Consider the following 21,359-nt stretch of genomic DNA (forward strand, 5'->3'; position numbering starts at 1 on the left):
GTTGGTTGGTGTCCACTCCCCGCGTGGTGTCAGGCACTAGGCGGCAGCCTCCTGGCAGCAAACTTGGGGGACCAGTACCTCAGGCAGTCTTACAGGCATCCCCAGCTCCCAGGTCACAGGCTGAGGGAGGGTTCTCCCTCTACAATGGTGGCCAGGCATCTGTGGCTATTGTTTTTAATTTAAAAGTTTTAATACTCACTGTGTGGGCACTTCAATATGAGGGGTCCCCTCTGTTTCTTACCTGAGCTGCAGGCTGCAGCTACCCCCCGCTGGAGGGCCTCCCATCAGTCCTCCAGCTTCAAGAGCCTGCCTGCTGTCCTTAATTTGACGGTGAGCATGCCCTCTGGCCACTATATGGCCAATTCAGGGAAAATCACTGGTGGGTGACTTTGCCACACAGTAAAGGGTTGGGACCCAAAATCCAAAAAATTGCCCTTTGTCACAGGAAGGGTGATTATTACCCAAAGTGGTTTTCTGGGTGGGGACCTGGAAGCAAAGACTTTCAGAGCGCTCAAGAAATAATTGCTATAATGGGGAGGATTTGGGGGAGAACGTCATAGGTTCCGAGTGGGGGATGAGCAATGAGTTGAATGGCTTCCCTCAGTTGAGCAGTTGTTAACTTTGTGTGTGTGACCATTTGGGATGTGACCAGTTAGAGGTTTTAAATTATTACCGTTTATTGACATAGAGACGGTGATGGAACTGGATTAGAAGTTCATATATTTACTGGCAAAATAACAGAAAGGCTAATGACACTCATCTTCATTTATTGACAAATGCTACAGCAACTTCAGGTGAGGACAGAAATAAGATTAAAGGCAGAATCCAAAAGTTGCTGTCTGAGATGTGCTGCTCCACCTTTAGCTACACAAAACTGCTTACTCCTTGTCTGGCTCACCATTAGAATGCATAGAACACCATAAGATTGCATTATCTGCATGGTAAATATGAACTAAACTCAGCACAGAAAGTTAAGTCTTGTCCTCTTCAGTCCAAATACAATTTTAATAAGGTGATAAGTGTGAATAGCTTAGAATGAACATCTCCAGAACTGAGAATTAACTATTACAACTGTGCTGTTTCATTCCTTAAATTTTAATTGTTGTTGGAGATGTAAACAATAGCAAGGACTGGAGGATTGCTAATGTTGTACTGTTGTTAGAGATGGAGGAAGGGATAGACTTAGTAAGGCCAGTCAGCCTAGCCTCATTAATGAGCAAATTATTGGAAAAAGTTCTGAAACATGGGCCAGAATTTTCTCGTTGGCGTGTGGGGGGCTGGCCCCACATGCCAACACATAAAATGACGCGCGGTGATGTCAGGCAAGCATCTCAACGTCACTGCGCACCAACACGATATTTCGTTGGGTGGGCGTTCGTTGATCTCTGATGTGCGCCCGCCATTAATTAATGGGCCACTTAAGGCACTTGAGGCGTCAATTGACGGCAATTTTTCAGCACCCATGCAATCTTTGGGTTGGCACACGGGCACAACGGGCAGGCGGGTAGGACACATTTGTATAAAGGTCATCCACGGGCGAGATAAGAGGGCCCAGTGGGGTCGCGAGTGTGCTCTGTCAAATATTGATTTTTCAAAGTTACTGATACTTGCCTGTGTGATCTGCCAATACTTCAAAACGCATAACAGCTGCTTGGTCTGGACTCACAACCTTCAGGTCAGCATTCTGCAGTGAGGAATCTTTTTTGGGCCTGCAGGTTTCAGGAAGCCTTCCCTTAGCCTGGGAATGGGAGCTGAACTCTCCACTGCAGGCACCTACTCTGAGAAGGAAGGGAGGGCTAGAAGGGGGAGGAGGCCAGCAGTGCATATTCAGCCTCCAGGGGAGCCATCTTTGGGAGGACAGGTGCAGGTACAAGGGCCGTGGGGCCAAGAGGTAGTCCAAGGTGGAAGGGACTGCAGAAGACGCCACTATCCTGCTGCCAGGGTATACAGGTGGCGAAGCAGCTTCCTCAATATGACTGAGGTGCAGTGCCGAAGGAGGCTCCGACTGTCAAGGGGGATAGTCAACTACATCAGTCAGATGATTGGGCCTGAGATCTCCCCTAACTGTGTGGGTGAACGCCCCATGCCAGTGGCTCTAAAGGTCACAGCTGCCCTCAACTTCTATGCCTCTGGCTCCTTCCAGGGGTCAATGGGTGATCTTTGTGGTGTCTCCCAATCAGCTGTCCACACTTGTGTCAAGCAGGTTACAGACCCTCTATTCAGATGGGCATTGACCTTCATCCACTTCCGTTGGGACCAGACCAGCCAGGCACAGCGAGCCAGAGTCTTCGCGACCATTGCTGGCTTCCCCCGTGTCCAGGGTGCTATAGACTGTACACATGTGGCCATCAAGGCGCCAGCAGGTGAGCCCGGTGCCTTCGTCAACAGGAAGGGCTTCCACTCCATGAACGTGCAGATAGTGTGTGATCACAGGATGCAGATTCTACAAGTCTGTGCAAGGTACCCAGGCAGCTCCTACGATGCCTACATCCTCAGACACTCCCAGGTGCCGGGGCTCTTCAGTGCTCTAGCCCAGCTGGATGGATGGCTGCTGGGTGACAAGGGCTATCCCCTCAGAAGGTGGCTCATAACGCCTCTTCGCCATCCAAAAACAGAAGCTGAGCAGCGGCTCCACAAGGGCTGTGGTGGAGAGAACCATCGGTCTTCTCAAGATGTGCTTCCAGTGCCTGGTCTGTTCAGGGGGTGCACTCCAGTACCCCCCAGATCGTGTGTCGCTGATAGTGGTTCCATGCTGCACTCTCCACAATCTTGCGCTGGAAAGGGATGAAGATGTCGACGCAGTTGCTGCGGCTGCACATGATGAGTCCAGCAGTGAGTCCGAGGATGAGCATGCACAGGGAAATTCTGAGGGGGTAGACGCTGACCCGGGCATACTCCAGGGAGGCAGGGACACCCGGGAGGCTTTAATCCAGTGAACTTTCAGCCAACACACCACATATGGACCTTCAGGACAAGCCTGGGCTGTAGGCTCCATACTCGATACCTAAGTGCAAAATCTGCCTGGTTAGGAACATTAACTAAGGTCCTTGTTAATAAAGCTGAATGTCCCACAAATCACTCATAACATTTTTGGAAACCATCCACCTGCAGAAGAAAAGAGGCATCCTCAGCCATGGTGACATGTCTGAATTTAATATTGCAAGCAAAGAAAATTAAGGAAACAAAATGATAAAAGGTGTTCAAAATCACACCAACTCATAAAGACCTCATTGCGAGCCAACACAAAAGCACCAGTGATAAACCCGTGGCGTGCCTAAGGTGCCTTCTGCTTACGTTTCCGGGTGCTACGCCTTGGTGCTGACCCCTCGCTGGGAGTGGTATCTGAGACAGCCGGCTCACTCTGCTGTCCTCTTGGCCTCGATGACCTTGGTGGTCGTCCTCTGGCCCGTGGAGCCTGTGCTGGCCCTGCCTGGGAGGGAGTGGCCAGGTCCACAGCTGGCATCGCCCTAGTCGTTGCAGCCTCACCGGATGCAACGGGCAGTGTCAGAGAGGCGGAGGAGCTGCTGCCCTCATCCGGAGCACCCTGAGAGGAGCCCGCAGAGACGCCAGGCAGCTGCTGTGTGGACGTAAGGCCGCTTCGGGACCTCCCTGCTTACCGTGGATGGATGGGCACCGAACTGGGAAACCTGGTGCCCAGACCATCTCCCACACTGGCACTGACCCACTGAGGTCAATGCAGATGTGAGGGCTTGCTGGTCCGAGCGAAACCCCAGGAAATCCTGATTGGTCTCCTGGAGGAGCCTCTCCATGAGAGTCGCCACTCTCTCCATGGAGGACGCATGGTGCTCGGACATGTGGCTCATTGCTTCAGCGATACCCCACGTAGACTCCTCTACCACGGTCACCAAGCCAAGCATAGCCTCATGTATCTCCCCCAGATGTTCCCACACACCTGGCCGCATTTCCTACACTTGCTGCATCGCAGACAACTCCAGAGGCTCATCATCAGGCACCGACTGAGCATGTGCCTGGTCCCCTGCAGTCCTCCGACTGCTGGCACCATGAGCACTCTCTGTCTCTGCCAGCTTCTCCAGTGACTGTGAAATGCCCTCACCACTGTGCCCTGGACACTAGCCGATGTTCGAATTCCCTCCGAGGTGCTAGTGTCTGCCCTGGTGCCTGCCTGGCAGAGATGGTGTGTCACTGGTGAGACTTCAGGGCCCTCAGGTGTGAGAGGGGGTCCCTGCTGCTCCTCCTCCCGACCCTGCTCCACTGATGCTGAAAGGAAGAATAAGGACATTGGATCAGTTAACGTGGAGACAATGTCAATGTGTATCCCTGTCCCCCGGATCATTATACGCTCATCCTTCCATAAGCAATGGTCAAGTCTGTTGCAAACTTCAATCACTGAACATTCAGCACTGCCATGGCTGTTGGGAGAACAATGGTGACCTCACTGCTGGGCAAACATACCTGCCCGTGGCACCCCAGCCTCACCGACACCGGTGGACCTGGCCACATGGCGCCTCTCCAAATCTAGGGCCTCCTGCTCGAAACAGCTGAGAATTGCTAACTGTGCCAGCCTGCCGCCAGTCCTCACCCGCTCGGGGGCATTATGTGCATTCTTCTCCTGAAAAGGAGAGAAGAGCATTGATTAGTGCTACTTGTACCTGGACTCTCTTCACGGACGGCCCACCCCAACCAGAGTGGGACATTGCAGGGCTCCAGTGTCTGCTCACCCTGCTGCTGCCGAACACTCATACAAAGATGCTAGGCCTGTCTCCACGCACCACACACACCGCCACCCCACCAACCTTCCCCCACCCCGCCGCCACCCTTGGCCAAATGCTGCCTACATCACATTAGCTACCACACGGTCTAACCTTCCATAGCAAGGAGGCGCAAGCACGTGGAGTGCAGAGGGCAGCAGATCGATCGGTGCCACGTCACCTTGAAGCTCCCCTCCCAGCATGTCATCACCCTGACTTTGACCTGTCCTGGAGTTCCAGCCCTGCGCCTGGGTGCAGCTCCTCCAGGTTGCCCCCAAAACAGTCATGTGGGTCTCAGTGTACCACATGCTGCGGGTGCAGAACCCATCTCTTCACCACCCTCTCAGGGTGACCTCGGCATGGGCAATACCTGCTGGCCCACCCAGTGAAGGATACCTGTCGTCAATGATTCAATGCAGTCACTACACTCTGGCTTAGGAGGGGGGGCAGGAGGGCACCAGGGGGGAAAGCCTATCTGCTGGGATAAGTGACCAATGCCAGCATGGTGCTCACCCTTCCTGAAGCGCTTGTGGCACTGGATCCAGGTGCGTCACACCACGTCACAGGAGCTCACCACCTTCGCCACCTCCTCCCAGGCACGTTCGGTCATGTGGGGGGGCCTCCTCCTCCCGTCCTGAGGTATGAGGACCTCCCGTCATGCTGCCACCTCCTCGAGGAGGGCAACAAGGCAATCATCGGAAAAACGAGGGGCACAGTGCCCTCCTGCCCTATCCTCCTGCCTGGCCTGCTCACCAGCAGCGCTCTGGGGAGCCCTTCCACTGGCCAGGATTCGTAACCTTGGAAAGGCTGCAGCAGCTTTTTAAAACAGGCCGGGTCGCCATTGCACCCGGTGGTCATTGCAGTCCCGCTGCTGCCCGCCCACTCCCGCTGTCTTTGGGAGCCGCGATTCACGCTGGGCGGGCCTTAATTGGCCCGCCCGTGTAAAATGGCGGCACGGACCGGATCGTCGGCGGCAATCGGGTCTCCATATGCCCGAAGGCAGAAAATTCTGCCCATGGAATAATTGTCATTTAGAGAGGCACAGTGAAGGATGTACAGTCAGTATGGATTTGGTAAAGAAGGGTCATGTCTGACTAACTTGATTGAATTGTTTGAGAGGTAACAAGAAGGGTCAATGAGGGTAACTTGTTTGATGTACTTTTGACAAGGTCCCACATGGCAGACAGATCAGTAAACCAGTAAACTAAAAGCTCATGATCCAAGGGAAAGTGACAAGCTGAAATGTTGTTTCCAGTCGGTTTCACAGGGCTCAGTACTGCATCCCTTGCTGATCGTGGTATATCTATGATTTAGACTTAGAAGTAAGGGGCATGATTCAAAAGTTTGCAAATGATGTAAAGGTTGCTTGTGTGATTGGTAGTGAGGAAGAAAGCTGGAAACCGCAGAAAAAATGGACCGGTCAGGAGGTCAGAAAAATGGCAATTGGAATTCAATCCAAAGAAGCATGAGCTAATGCACTTGGGGAGGGCAAACAAGGCAAGAAATACACAATAAATGGTAGGATTCTGAAAAGTGCAGGGGAACAGAGGGTGTATATTCACAGATTCCTGAAGCAGGACAGGTAGATAAGGCGCTTGAAAAGGCATACAGGATGTTTCATTTTATTGGCTGCGGCCTGGAGTATAAGAGCAGTAAGGTTATGCTAAAGCTGTATGAAACACTAGTGAGACCACTGTGATAGTATCGTGTGCAGTTCTGGTCACTGCGTTACAGGGAGGATGTGATCACACTGGAGAGGGTACCAGAGGGGAATTATCAGTACGTTGCCAAGAATGGAGAATTTTAGCTATGAAGAAAGATAGAATAGGCTAGGTTTGTTTTCTTTGGTAAAGTGGAGCCTGAAAGGAGATTTAATTGAGGTGTGTAAAATAATGAGGGCAGCCTGGAAAAGGTGGATCGAAAAGGATCTAATTCAGTTAGCAGAGAGGTCAATAATCAGGGGGCATAGATTTTAAATAATTGGTGGAAAGGCTAAAGGGGAGTTGAGGAGCAATATTTTTCAGTGAGAAGAGTGGTGGCGATATGGAGCTCACTGCCTGAAAGGGTGGTAGAGGCAGAAACCCTCATCACATTTAAAATACACTTGCATATGAACCTGAGGTGCTGTAGCCAACTGGGCTCTGGACCAAGAGCTGGAAGGTGGGACTAGTTTCAACCAGCACAGTGGGTGAATGGCTCCTTCCGTGCAATGGATAGTTGCTTGCTCTGTTCCCTCACCTCTGGGATGGTTAGTTTCCCTCGCTGAGTCGTATACACATTTTTTAGAATCCCAAGATGCAAAGCCATGTCTAACAAAAGGCTGGTGCCAGTTAAGCCACGGCACAGCAAATTATCACCCATTTTTAAACACTGGATGCTGCTTGAAACAAGGACAATTTAAGGGAGGCAATATTTTGATGAGCAGCAGGACAGATTGCAATATAGCACTAAAATGTTCAAGGACTTTGGTTAATCCACTGGAAGGTATCACAGTCGTAAGGAAGCAGAGCTCTTAATGAACGTTAAGTGGAGAGCAACAGAGAACAGAAAGAACTTTTTTTTCCCTTCAACGTTCAGCCCCACTTGCAATTCTTCAGGTACTGAAGCAGTCTGTCTGTGCCTGTATGCACGCAGGACCTGGATAATATCCAGACTTGGGGCTGGTGGCAATAACCATCCCCAACAAAAAACAGCTTTGTCCTCCCCATGACACTCAATGGCATTGCCATTTCCAAATCCTCTGTTATAAATATCTAAGGTGTCAAAATTGATTTGCTTCATATAAAATGCCACGACTGCTGAAGCACGTCAGGAGTGTTGTGTTCTGTGGTGAATGGCGCACTTTCTGACTCCACAAAGTCTCTCCATCACCTTTAAGCTATAAGTTAAGAGCATGATGGGAATTCTCTCCACTTAGCAGGGTAGTAGGGATAATCCAGGAAATTACAGGCCGGTGAGCCTTACGTCAGTGGTAGGGAAATTATTGGAGAAGATTCTTCGTGACAGGATTTACTACCATTTAGAAGCAAATGGGTGCATTAGTGAAAGGCAGCATGGTTTTGTGAAGGGGAGGTCGTGTCTCACTAACTTGATCGAGTTTTTCAAGGAAGTGACAAAGATGATCGATGATGGAAGGGCAGTGGATGTTATCTACATGGATTTCAGTAAGGTCTTTGATAAGGTCCCTCATGGCAGACTGGTACAGAAGGTAAAGTCGCACGGGATCAGAGGTGAGCTGGCAAGATGGATACAGAATTGGCTTGGACATAGAAGACAGAGGGTAGCAGTGGAAGGGTGCTTTTCTGAATGGAGAGCTATGACTATAGGTGTTCCACAGGGATCAGTGTTGGGACCTTTTCTGTTTGTAGTATACGTAAATGATTTGGAGGAAAATATAACTGGGCTAATTAGTAAGTTTGCAGACGACTCTAAGGTTGGAGGAGTTGCAGATAGTGAAGAGGATTGTCAAAGGATACAATGGAATATAGATCGGTTGGAGACTTGGGCAGAGAAATGGCAGATGGAGTTTAATCCGGACAAATGTGAGGTAATGTGTTTTGGAAGGTCTAATACAGGCAGGAATTATACAGTAAATGGCAGAACCCTTAAGTGCATCGAAGGGCAGAGGGATCTGGGTGTACAGGTCCACAGGTCACTGAAATTGGCAACGCAGGTGGATAAGGTAGTCAGGAAGGCATATGGCATGCTTGCCTTCATCGGCAGGGGTATTGAGTATAAAAGCTGGGAAGTCATGCTGCAGCTGTATAGAACCTTGGTTAGGCCACACTTGGAATATTGCGTGCAATTCTGGTCACCACATTACCAGAAGGATATGGAGGCGTTGGAGAGGGTGCAGAGGAGGTTTACCAGGATGCTGCCTGGTCTGGAGGTTATTAGCTATGAGGAGAGGTTGGAGAAACTCGGATTGTTCTCACTAGAGCAACGGAGATTGAGGGGCATCTTGATAGAAGTTTACAAAATTATGAGTGGCATGGACAGAGTAGATAGTTAGAAGCTTTTTCCCAGGGTGGAAGAGTCAATTACTAGGGGACATAGATTTAAGATGAGAGGAGAAAACTATAGAGGAGATGTGCGGGGCAAGTTTTTTACGCAGAGGGTAGTGAGTGTCTGGAATTCACTGCCAGAGGAGGTGGTGGAAGCAGGTACAATAGTGGTGTTTAAGAGGCAGCTTGACAAATACATGAATACGATGGGAATAGAGGGATACGGACCCCGGAAGTGCAAAATGTTTTAGTTTGACAGGCAATATGATCGGCGCAGGCTTGGAGGGCCGAAGGACCTGTTCCAGTGCTGTACTTTTCTTTGTTCTTTGTTCTTAACTGGATGAGTGCAGCTCCAACAGCACAGAAGAAGCTCAACACCATCCAGGACAAAGCTTGATCGGCAGTCCATGCACAGGCTTAACCAATCACTCCCTCCTCCATCAGGAAATCACGTGCCTATTATCTAAAGGATGTACTGCAGCAACTTGCCAAAGCTTGTTCCTGCCACTCATCTAGGACAAAGGCAGCAAGTGCATGAAGCACCATCACCTTTCAAGTAACACACTATCTTGACTTGGACATATATTGCAATTTCTTCATTGTCGCCAACAGCGCTGTGGGAGTATCTTCACTACATGGACTGCACTGTTCAAGAAGGTGGCAACCCATGATTGACAATAAATGCTGGCGTTCAGTGATGCTCAGACCCAAAGAAATAAAAAAGTAGCCACAATTAGCCCAATGATCAGATTGGGCAAGCAAGGCAGGACAGGACTGAATACAACAAGATTATGTCCAGGAGTAAATACTGCTGCCAAACAAAATCAACAATCTCCAATTCAATACTTTCTCTGACAACAAAGATTAAATGTTTAGCAACTTAGTCATCTGTCAATCTTAAGGAATAAGATCTAGTTCAACAAAAGTTTATAGACTGCAGTGAGACAGTTAAAAAGACTACCATGACATGATGGATGGTAATTTGACATGGCAGTACATCCTGTAATTTTTGTCCCCAGTCCACATGCAACACATTTTAAAAAACTATTCAGCGTTTGAGCTAAGTAGGAAGGGACAGAGGCAAGCGAGCTGCAGGACTACAGTTCAGAGTCGGGTCAGAGTTTGTAATGGGAAGTTCAGGGCTGGAGATAGGAATCAGGAGGAAGAGAGCAACAATACCAAGGTCGGGAAGAACTGAGCAATTATGTCAATCTGAGAGAGGCTTTATTGGGTCATTCTGGTGAAATTGAGCTGGATTTAAGCCAGCGTGCAAAATGCCAGTAATTGTATATAGTGACGGCAGGGCACAAGAATGAGCTGAAACATAGCACACAGCTGGCCGGGGAGGGGGATGGTGGAAGGGGGGGTGGGGAGACTGATTTTCTCAACGTACCTAGAACACTTCTGCAATTTTCAGCAAGATTTCCCTGCAACAATTACTAACCATAACCATGACATTCCTCATGAAGCAAAGGGACTGAGTGAGCTGCAGAGGTGTGTGAGAATGTCTCAGGAGAAAGTTGTAAGATTGATACTGTAGGTTGTTCAGTAACTAACTGCTAAGCTTCTCTCACTTGGCAAATTTCTCAATGCAAGAGATTCAGGTTCAAAATATTTGATTCATTTAAATGGATATTTGCCCGAGGCTTGACTAGAGTAAAGAACAGGAAACCCAAGAAGGGAAACGTGTTAAACAGTGTGTTGAGTCTCATTTGATTGATGAAAAAGTCACATTAAACATTTTAAACATACTCATTAAGTTATTTGTGATGGAGTTTGATCCTGATCAGAACACCAATGTAGTTCAAACATGATCAATGTGTACTGCACATACAGGATGAATGCAATAAATCTTCTTTGAGATGGAAGTGTGCCATGTTCCATACGTTTAAACCATCAACCTGAAGTGTCTGCAATCAATCATGAAAGACATTTTTTACCTTTTGAATTTCCAGCTTCCCTTCCCAACTCTTCACATTTTCCAATTATTGTAACGTGCTTGAAAGATAAAAGGATGGACTAGCTTTTTATGTGAATAAAAGGCAGACAATTTAGTCAGATGAATCAGTAGAGTTAAATTCCCAAAGTTTAACTCTCTAGAACCTTTAGTATTAGAGCCAAGTTAAGACAGATTTTCAGTATTTGACTTCAATTTGAAAATAAGCCAAGCTACACATGTTGAGGCCTTGATCTTTGTTGGTTTGGTATTAAATTATAATTATTTAAGATTATCATCATGTTATCTTTATGATTTGATGTTTTGATCTAAGGTTAATGCAAAGTATTAGGTATTTCACAGCTAGGTTTCAGGATATTGAAGTAATAAATCGCAGATGGAATAGCAAAACTATTACACCCTGATTTTAACTCTGGTGCTTGAACATAAATCTAAGCCGGGCTGATTGGGAAGAAAGAAGAGAGCTAATTTCCTCTCTTGGGCACCTCTAAAGACTCTACATGAAATGTGTTTGGGAGGGACCAAGTCTATTTATAGTGGGCACAACAAAGAGATGTCCAGTTATTTCATAGCCAGCACTGCATTCCAATGGGAATGATCACAAAAATAGTTAGTGTGAGTTAAGTGATGATTGGGACAGTCTAGCCTTGGGGGCAACTCCCATTGATACAACTCCATGACAAACTGGCAGGAAATTTAGAAAATTAATGGTGGGCTAACTCAGGTTTTTAAGATGATGATGAAAGTAGTTGCTCAGGTAGATAGAGAGATACTATTTCCTCTGGCGAGGGAATCCAGATCAACGGACATAGCATTAAAATTGGAGTGAGGCCATTAAAGGCTGATGTCAGGAAACACTTCTTCACACTAAGACCAGTGGAAATCAGAATATTCTCCCAAAGGCTGTCAAGACCAGGTCAATTGAAAATTGCAAAGCTGAGATTGATAGTTTTCATTAGGTATGGACATTTAGGGATATGGAAAAAAGACAGGAGTTGTGATACAGACCAGCCATCATTTAATTGATTGGGAAACAGGCTTAAGGGGCTGAATGGCCGATTCCATTCCAATAGGGAAGTGAAGCAATGGAGACACCAATCACATGGAGGTAATTGATGGGTTAAATGACCTGTATAAAGCTTATTGGATGTATTTTTGTCTTTCCTGATGGTGACTAACCTGCTACATGTTTCTACCATTTCTTTTTTTAGTTTTAGATTTCCAGTTGCTCCTTTTAATTTTGATGATTTCAAGAAAGACAGAAAATCTTTTGGATGCACGGCACATCTTTTGCATTTTTCATTGATTTCAAGTTTCCCACCATCCCAAAAAAGCAATTTTCCCATGAGGTCCATATAATCCCACAGAGTTTCATCCAGCCAGATGGACGGGGCAGTCTGGACTGGGGACAACTTCTTAACTCCCATCAATATAACTTCACCACCAACTGACAGGAAATATGTACGGAGAAAGCCAAGGCTACAATATCTCCTCCCTTCTACAGTTTATTCAGACAAAAAAACTTTGGGAATTATAAGGTTTTCATCTAATCCTGGGAATTAAATGATTTCACAAGTTGTTGCTCACTCACATCACTGGCCTGAAAGTGTATTAAACTCTTCCATCCAAAAATGATAAACACAGAGGTTGTACACAAAAAACTTCTTAATGATTTAGCAAATATCTTGCCATGCATGCATAAGACAGTGTTACGTTAAGATGTGGGGAGGCTGGGGGTGATTTTAATTCTATCCACCCAGCAGAAAGCAGGCAGGTGGACAATGCTCCCACCATCCCCCCATATTGGAGCAGCCTTGATCCAACCAGCCAAGATTTCTTTCACAGGTTTCTGGATAGATCAGCGAAGATCAGGCTCCAATAACATCTTTAGGCCCTGCCTGCAATATTAACTCAGGACTGAATGAGGAAAGCACTGTGCCTTCTCCACCAGGCTGAAGAGGGTTAGGACCTGCTGCAAAGCTACCAAACAGGCAATTTGTTTTGTTTAACTTGTTGTCTGTGGGGCCAAGAGGAGCAGGAGTGCACCTTTCACCATCACAAGGAAAGTTCAAATCTCTGCTGCCCATATCCCCAGTCCCCCACACCTCCTACTCTCCTGTTACTCCAATCTTCACACTTACTTGTTTGCTGGTGGGCAGCCATGAGTGCCCAATTTACCAGAGGGTCACTGAAAGGACTTAGAAAAAGACTACTTTTAAATGTAGTTTTAAAGGAAAATATGCATTTAAATATTATTTATTACAAAGGCAGAGGCACAAGGGGATTAAAATGTTAATGAACAAAACTTTGATGTTAATTCCCCATAACGACCATAAATGTTAAGTTTCTCACCAACCAATAAACAACTAAAATAAAAGCAAAATACTGAGGATGCTAGAAATCTGAAATAAAAATGGAAAGCGCTGGAAATACTCAGCAGGTCTGAAGAGAAAAACAGAGTTAATGTTGAGTCAAGTGACTCTTCTTCAGAATAAACAACTAACACCCATTGCATTTGGAAGTCATTGGTCTCAAGCACTTGGCCTGGCTATTCAGACAGGTCTTCCCTCTGACATTAAGCAGTGAGGAATAAAAATACTGAAATAGAGTCACAAGTAATCAGTCAAATCTTCAAGGATAAATATGCAAGGGAAAGTTTCAACCAGCCTCAGAAGATTAATATGCAAGATAGCAGGTAGGAATTAATTTTGTTCATGAAATGCAAGATCATTGTTTCATGTTCAGAAGCGCAGTGTGTTCAATCGTTTCTTAATAGCACAAAGACAAGTTGCACAGATTGACCTAAGTGAATCTGTTACTCTGCATGTTGACCTGCTGTTAAATAAAGTAGGTTAATGATTCAATACTGGCCTCATCCCACCAAGTGTTTTCTTGATCTGCCTTCAAGAAAATTAGAGAAGCACACAACTCATGACATCCATCAATTAGAAGGTCAAGGACAGAAGGTGCATGGGAACACGATCACCTTCAAGCTGGCCTCTAAGTCACACACCATCTTGGCTTGGGGCATATATTCCCATTCCTTCACTGTCACTGGACCAAAATCCTGGAACTCCCTACCTAACTGCACTTCACCAGATGGACTGCAGCAGTTCAAGAAGACAGCCACCACCAATGTCTCAAGCTAGAGATTGGCAATTCCAGCCTGGTTAGCAACGCCCACATTCCAAGAAATAGTAATAAAGGAAAACATGAGGAAATGCATTAAAGACAGGCTAGCCAGTTCAGAGCCAAAGAGGTGCTTATGAGTAAGAGCTGAAGCCAACAGATAACAATGTAAGATCTACTAATGGGATCAACTCACCACTGTCCACGAGAAGATATCCACAGCTGATCCTAAGCTTGTAACAAAAACATTAAGGCTAACATCAGATGACCCCAACAAATTTGGTGTTTTTCACCTAAAATTCAATAATTCAAAAAATAATCTGGTTTCTGATTTTGACCTCATCTTTTAAAACATATTTTGGAAACAAAATCTCCAGATTATGCGGAACAACTTAAGCCATTACTCGCCAATAACGGTGAAAAACATTTGGTTCACATTCGGCAAAAGCACAAAAAAAATTCCACTTCCCATTTTAGAGAATATGGATATCAAAGGAAATATGAAAATCTGCCAGTCACAAGACCATTTGGTTTTATTTTGAGGCATCTCATTAACAAAAACAAACACAGCCTCAGTTATTTAATCTCTCTCAACTTGATGGTAAAGTCTCAATCCTTGGCTAAACTGGAGAGGACCTCAACCATAATATTAGCCCATCAAATTAAATATATAATTCTTAAACAAGGCAGACAACACATTGCTGAATGACTTTCCTGGGCCCCTTGGGATGTGGAACAATTGTCAATTCATTCAGATATGAGAGTATAGAACAGTCCAGATTCTAAAACATCCTAGTTTCCAATTTCTTTAGATAGACAGCTGGGATAGCCGCCTGCGGCTTGGGGGCTGCATTCTGCCCTCTCACTTGGAGACAGACAACATAAAGTGGTGGCTATGCTGGTCCAGGGCTTCAAAAGCTTGAGAATGTAGAACAATAAATTATGAGGAAGTGCAGGAAAAACATGGAATTTTTCACCCTGGAAAGGAGGCAAGAAGGAGGGGATTTTGTACGGGCGTACTGGACAGTAAACTGTGGAAAAGGTGTCAGCCATTGCCTCAAATCAACCGACTCAGTTGGTGGGAGGGGGTGGAGGTGGGAGGTGGGAGGCGGTGGCGTAGTGGTATTGTCACTGGACTAGTAATCCAGAGACCCAGGGTAAAGATCTGGGGACCCGGCAGATGGTGGAATTTGAATTCAATAAAATATCTGGAATTAAAAGTCTAATGATGACCATGAAACCATGACTGTCGTTTAAAAAACCCCACCTGGTTCACTAATGTCCTTTATGGAAATAAATCTGCCGTCCTTATCTGGTCTGGCCTACCTGTGATTCCAGGCCCATGGCAATGTGGTCGACTCTTATATGCCCCCTGAAATGGCCTAACAAGCCACTCAGTTGTATCAAGCTGCTAAAAAAAAAACAAGTCAATAAGGAATGAAACCAGATGGACCACCTGGCATCAACCTAGGCACCAAAAATGACAACGGCAAACTTAGCCCTGTCCACACAGCGAAGTTCTCTTTACAAACATCTGGGGGCTTGTGCCAAAATTAGCTGTCTCATGGATTAGTCAAGCAACAGCCTGACCTGGTCACCCTCAAGGAATCATATCATACAGACAATGCCCCAGACACCACCATCACCATCCCTGGGTATGCACTGTCCCACTGGCAGCACAGACCCAGCAGAGGTGACGGCACAGTGGTATACAGTCAGGCGGGAGTTGCCCTGGGAGACCTCAACATCAACTCCAGACCCCATGAAATTTCATGGCATCTGGGTCTGTGGCAGGTGGTGAAGGAACAAACAAGAGGGAAAAACATACTTGACCTCATCCTCACCAACCTGTCAATCACAGGTGCATCTGTCCATGACAGTATCGATAGTAGTGACAACCGCAAACCCCTTGTGGAGATGAAGTCCCATGTTCACATTGAGGATACCCTCCATCGTGTTGTGTGGCACTACCACCGTGCTAAATGGGATAGATTTAGAACAGATCTAGCAACTCAAGACTGGGCATCCATGAGGCGCTGTGGGCCATCAGCAGCAGCAGAATTGTACCTGGCCATAATCTGTAACCTCATGGCCCGATATATCCCCTCATTCTACCATTGCCACCAATCCAGGGATCAACCCTGGTTCAATGAAGAGTGCAGGAGAGCATGCCAGGAGCAGCAGGAGGTGACAACTTGGTGAAGCTATAACACAGGACTACTTGCATGGAAAACAGCATAAGCAGCAAGTGATAGATAGAGCTAAGCGATTACACAACCAACAGATCAGATCTAAGCTCTGCAGTCCTACCACCTCCAGTCGTGAATGGTGGTGGACAATTAAACAACTCACTGGAGGAGGTGGCTGCACAAATATCCCCATCCTTAATGATGGAGGAGCCCAGCACATCAGTGCAAAATGTAAGGCTGAAGCATTTGCAACAATCTTCAGTCAGAATTGTCAAGTGGATGATCCACCTCGACCTCCTCCGGAGGGCCCCAGTATCACAGATGCCAGTTTACAGCCAATTCAATTCGCTCCACGTGATATCAAGAAATGGTTGAAGGCATAGGATACTGCAAAGGCTATGGGCCCTGACAATATTCAGGCAATAGCTAAAGACTTGTGCTCCAGAACTTGCCGCACCCCTAGCCAAGCTGTTCAAGTACAGCTACAACAGTGGCATCTACCCAGCAATGTGGAAAATTGCCCAGGTATGCCCTGTACACAAAAAGCAGGACAAATCCAACCCAGCCAATTACCACCCCATCAGTTTACTCTCAGTCATCAGTAAAGTGGTGGAAGGAGTCATTAATAATGCTACCAAGAGGCACTTGCTTAGCAATAAGCTGCTCACTGACACTCAATTTGAATTCTGGCAGGGCCGCTCAGCTCCTGACCTCATCACAGCCTTGGTTCAAACATGGACTAAAGAGATGAACTCCCGAGGTGAGGTAAGAGTGACTGCCTTTGACATCAAGGCAGCGTTTGACCAAGTGTGGCATCAGGGAACCGTAGCAAAACTGGAGTCAATGCAGATCAGGGCAAAACACTCCGCTGGTTTGAGTCGTACCTAGCACAAAAGAAGATAGTTGTGGTTGATGGAGGTCAATCATCTCAGTTCCAGGACATCACTGCAGGAGTTGCTCCAGATAGTGTCCTAGGCCCAACCATCTCCAGCTGCTTCATCAATGATTTTCCCTGCATCGTAAGGTCAGAAGTGGGGATGTTCACTGATGATTGCACAATGCTTAGCTCCATTTGTGACTCCTCAGGTACTGAAGCAGTCCAAGTCCAAATGCAGCAAGACCTGGGCAATGTCCAGGCTTGGGGTGACAAGTGGCAAGTAACATTCACGCTACACAAGTGCCAGGCAATGACCACCTCCAACAAGGGAGAATCTAGCCATCGCCCCTTAACATTCAATGGCATTACCATCACTGAATCCCCACTATCAACCTCCTGGGGGCTACCATTTACCAGAAACTGAACTGGACTAGCTATATAAATACTGTGGCTACAAGAGCAGGTCAGAGGCTAGGAATCCTGCAGCGAGTAACTCACCTCCTGACTCCCCAAAGCCTGTTCACCACCTACAAGACACAAATCAGGAGTGTGATGGAATACTCCCCACTTGCCTGGATGGGTGCAGCTCCAACAACACTCAAGAAGCTTGACACTATCCAAGACAAAGCAACCCAGTTGATGGGCATCCCATCCACAAACATTCACTCCCACCACCACCGACGCAGAGTGGCACCTTCCACACCCATGACCACTACCATCTAGAAGGACAAGAGCAGCAGACACGTGGGAACACCACCACCTGGAAGTTCCCCTCCGAGCCACTCACCATCCTGACTTGGAAATATATCGCCGTTCCTTCACTGTCGCTGGGTCAAAATCCTGGAACTCCCTCCCTAACAGCACTGTGGGTGTACCTACACCAAATGGACTGCAGCAGTTCAAGAAGGCAACTCAGCACCACCTTCTCAAGGACAATAATGGATGGGCAATAAATTCTGGTCCAGCCAGCAATGCCCACATCCCATGAATCAATTTAAAAAAATAGTTGGATGAGGGGCCTCTGTTCAAACTAATAAAAGCTGCCGAGATTTCTAGTAACACACGGAACAAGTAGAATGGAATTCCAGTAAACCAAAACACCTGGGGCAGAATGTTCCCCCAGTCGGGGAGAAGTTCAGGAGCGGGCGCATTCAGGTGCGCCTCTGCCGCCATTTTACTTGGGCGGGCCAATTAAGTCCCGCCCAGCGTGATGTCCGCCAGGAAGCGCTATGCGCTCCCTGTGCGAGAGGGGGTGGATTCCCTAAGCCGAGAGTGAGCTGTTTCACGCATGCGCATGAAAGAGCGCACTCATCTCCCTGAGGCTAAGTGCTGCCTCACTGTCACATGAGCTGGGACATGTCCATCACTTTTAATTAAACTTTTATTACATTTTTAAAAACCTACATGGAAACTGATCCCGCCGGTGGATGAGGTTCCATACTTTTTCTGAAGCCCACCAGGGCTCCCGGCCTGTCCGCCACCTTAAGATTGGATGGGCAGGTCCTTTAACTAGTGCAATTACTTTTTAAATGGCCTCAATTGGCCATTGACAGGTCGGCGGGCGCACAGCTGATTCGGCTGCGCCCCAACCGGCCTGAAAATGGAAATGACGTGGGGTGACACCGGGAGTTCCGCCCAACGTCATCCCGAGTCATTTTACGCGTCAGCGAGTGGGCCCCACCCCCGCACACCGACCGGGAAATCCTGCCCCTGGAATCATTTCACAAACAGTCAGATACCCTTCCTCCTGCTGGTGACATTGCAATTGAAAAGATATCCTTAGTTATTTTCTAGCCACAGCTAGTTTTAGCCTTGTACTGATAGCGAAATGCATAGGAAGCTGGAAACTCCAAAAAAAGGGGTTAAAATTGCACAAAGTAGTTTTACAGCCACACACCCAAAGTGGAGTGACTTTAATGCCGCACAATTGGCTAAGTTGCAGCTCTAGCTATTGTCATGAAGCTACTAATGTATATAATGTTTTGGGAAATATTTTTCTTTTAAAACAGAGGTTTAGTCTGCGGTTGTGTCTTAATGGGATTAAAGACAGCTAGTCTGGGTGCTTTGATGGGTACTAGTTTTGATATGGAAGAGAGATAGTGTGCGTTTGCGTTTTTTGAATAGGGCATTCAAGAAGTGGGATGAAAACTTGACGCCTATCTAGCAGATACCAAGCCATACGTTTATATTATTAATAAAATTGGTACTAAGAAAGGGGTTTCATTGTTAAAAGATGAAGTTCAAAGAGGCTGGGGAGACAATGAGAGTTTGAATTCAATCAGTGGTGGTAGGTATAACTTCAGCAGTTTTCGGGTGTGCAGGGCAGAGGCAATGTGGGATCAAAAGGCAGCTGCAAGCCTCCAACTGGCTTCACAGCAACCAAAGCGAAAGAACCTCATTTTGAATTCGTAAGGTGAAAATGCTTTGCCTGGTGTCTGGTTAAGTCTATGAGTTGCTGTTGCCTAAATGGAGTTTAGTTTGGGAATTTGTTAAAAGCTATGATAATAGTAATTTGTAGCCATGTGTATGTATGTTTTAACCTGTGTAAATTAATAAAATGTTTCAATTAGTTTAATGTAAAGCCTTGAGAACTGATAGTCTGATTCCTGAATTTAAGGTGACATCTCAAACATAACACTTAAAATTATAGGTTATGACAGTTGTTTAAAGTTTTCCTCTGGGATTTTTAAATAACTGCGATTTACCAACTGCATCAGTCATAACACTATGCATGCCATCAAATTTTTCACTATGTGTCACATGTCTTGGATTTGATAAAACATAGAGCTTCACTCTCGTACCTATTCAGTACATAGGCTGCTACATGATATTGTGGCACACCATTAATTCATATTAAGCATATGAACAATTACCAAGGCATTTGCAATATAATGATGATGAGATTGGACCGGACCAGAAAAGGGGCACAGGCATCACAATGCAGAATTTGTGCTTTCTGCTCTTTTGCAGGATAGTTGTGTGCAGTCAGCGCTAAATGCATTGCTGAGTGACTGCATACCTGAGCAGGGGGCCCAAGTTTGTATGATGCTAACACAAATTAATGCAAGCCACCACTACTTAAAGCTAACCTGCACCTCTGAAAGGGGAGGTGTATTTTAGCTGGAGCAGGTGCTGAAAGCGGTTGTAGAAGCGTGTGCAATAACAACACTCAAATATGGCACAACAGGGCAGAAAGAGTGCTCCAACATTCTCAGACACTCCTCTGGATGTCTTGCTGGAGGAGATGGATTGGAGAAGAGCGGATCTTTATCCACAGGGACCAGGAGGACTCCTGCGAAACTTTGAGATATCGTGGCAGCAGATAACTGTGGTGGTCAATGCCAGGAGTCAAACACGAGGACCTGGATGCAGTGCCTAAGAAGATCAATGACCTCACACGAGTAGTCAAGGTCATTGAATTCATCTTCAAATGCTGTATCCCACCAACGACACTAATCGTCTCTTGTACTGTTCAATTCACCACTCAAACCTCACATTCATAACTTCATCTCACTCTTACACACTTAACACTACTGCAAGTCTGACTCCCACACCTCTCAACTTGCACACGTTGCCAGCTATAAAATCATGACAGCCACAACGCCTGGCCACATTGCATCATTTTTGCTGACACACCTCACTCTCTCTTGCAGGACAAAGTGGCGCTGAAAAATAGACAACAGGAGCTAACTGGGCATGACTGCATGTCCTCATCCCGATGCAGGAGACGGAGGTCGCCATCACTGGGGCCATGGTCAGCAGAGAGGCTGAAAGCTTTGATGCTGATGCTGTTCTGATACCTAATCCTCCTGCACACATTTCCCTTCCCCCTCAACCCACACTCCCCTAATTTACAACTTGCAGATAGTGTAAGTGTGCACCTATTGCTTTCCCCAACCACCAGCTTTCCTCGTTTCAGATACCTAATAAGTATAACCCTGCCAGGGGGTGGTGGAGGAGCAAGAGAAGGAAGAGCAGAGAGACAAACAAAAAATATCGTCACTCGCTTGTGAAGCCACCAGCTCAGACATTGATGCTGTGTGTACTTTCAAGAATAGTTTAGAGGTGGAATCTGCACGTGCTAAGACAATATCACACGAGATGGGACATGTTAATAAAAAACACATCAGAGATGACTGGCCTGCAGCAAGGGCAAGTGACAAGGGTAGTGCAGATGCTAACTCGCCAAGGACGAGGTCACACATGCTGTATTGCAGAGGACTGAGGTCAGAACTTCAATGGACCGACCTATGGAAAAGGCTGCTGTGCAAGCGTAAGGAAGTGTCGGGTGCTTTGCAGACCTGCCAGAGAGCAAGCAGTCAATGCCAAGGAGCATAGAGGAGTCTAATACCAACTTGGCACAGGGGTCTGTGCAGAGCTTGGAGCCCCATTATTTCCAGTGTGGAGGTGGTGACCAACACTGTAGGAATTCTTGCAAGATCCAACCATGATGCAGCATCTGTTGGCTGATGT

The sequence above is a fragment of the Cetorhinus maximus genome, chromosome 17 (genome assembly GCF_964194155.1).
Source record: "Cetorhinus maximus chromosome 17, sCetMax3.hap1.1, whole genome shotgun sequence".
In the NCBI taxonomy this organism is placed as follows: domain Eukaryota; kingdom Metazoa; phylum Chordata; class Chondrichthyes; order Lamniformes; family Cetorhinidae; genus Cetorhinus; species Cetorhinus maximus.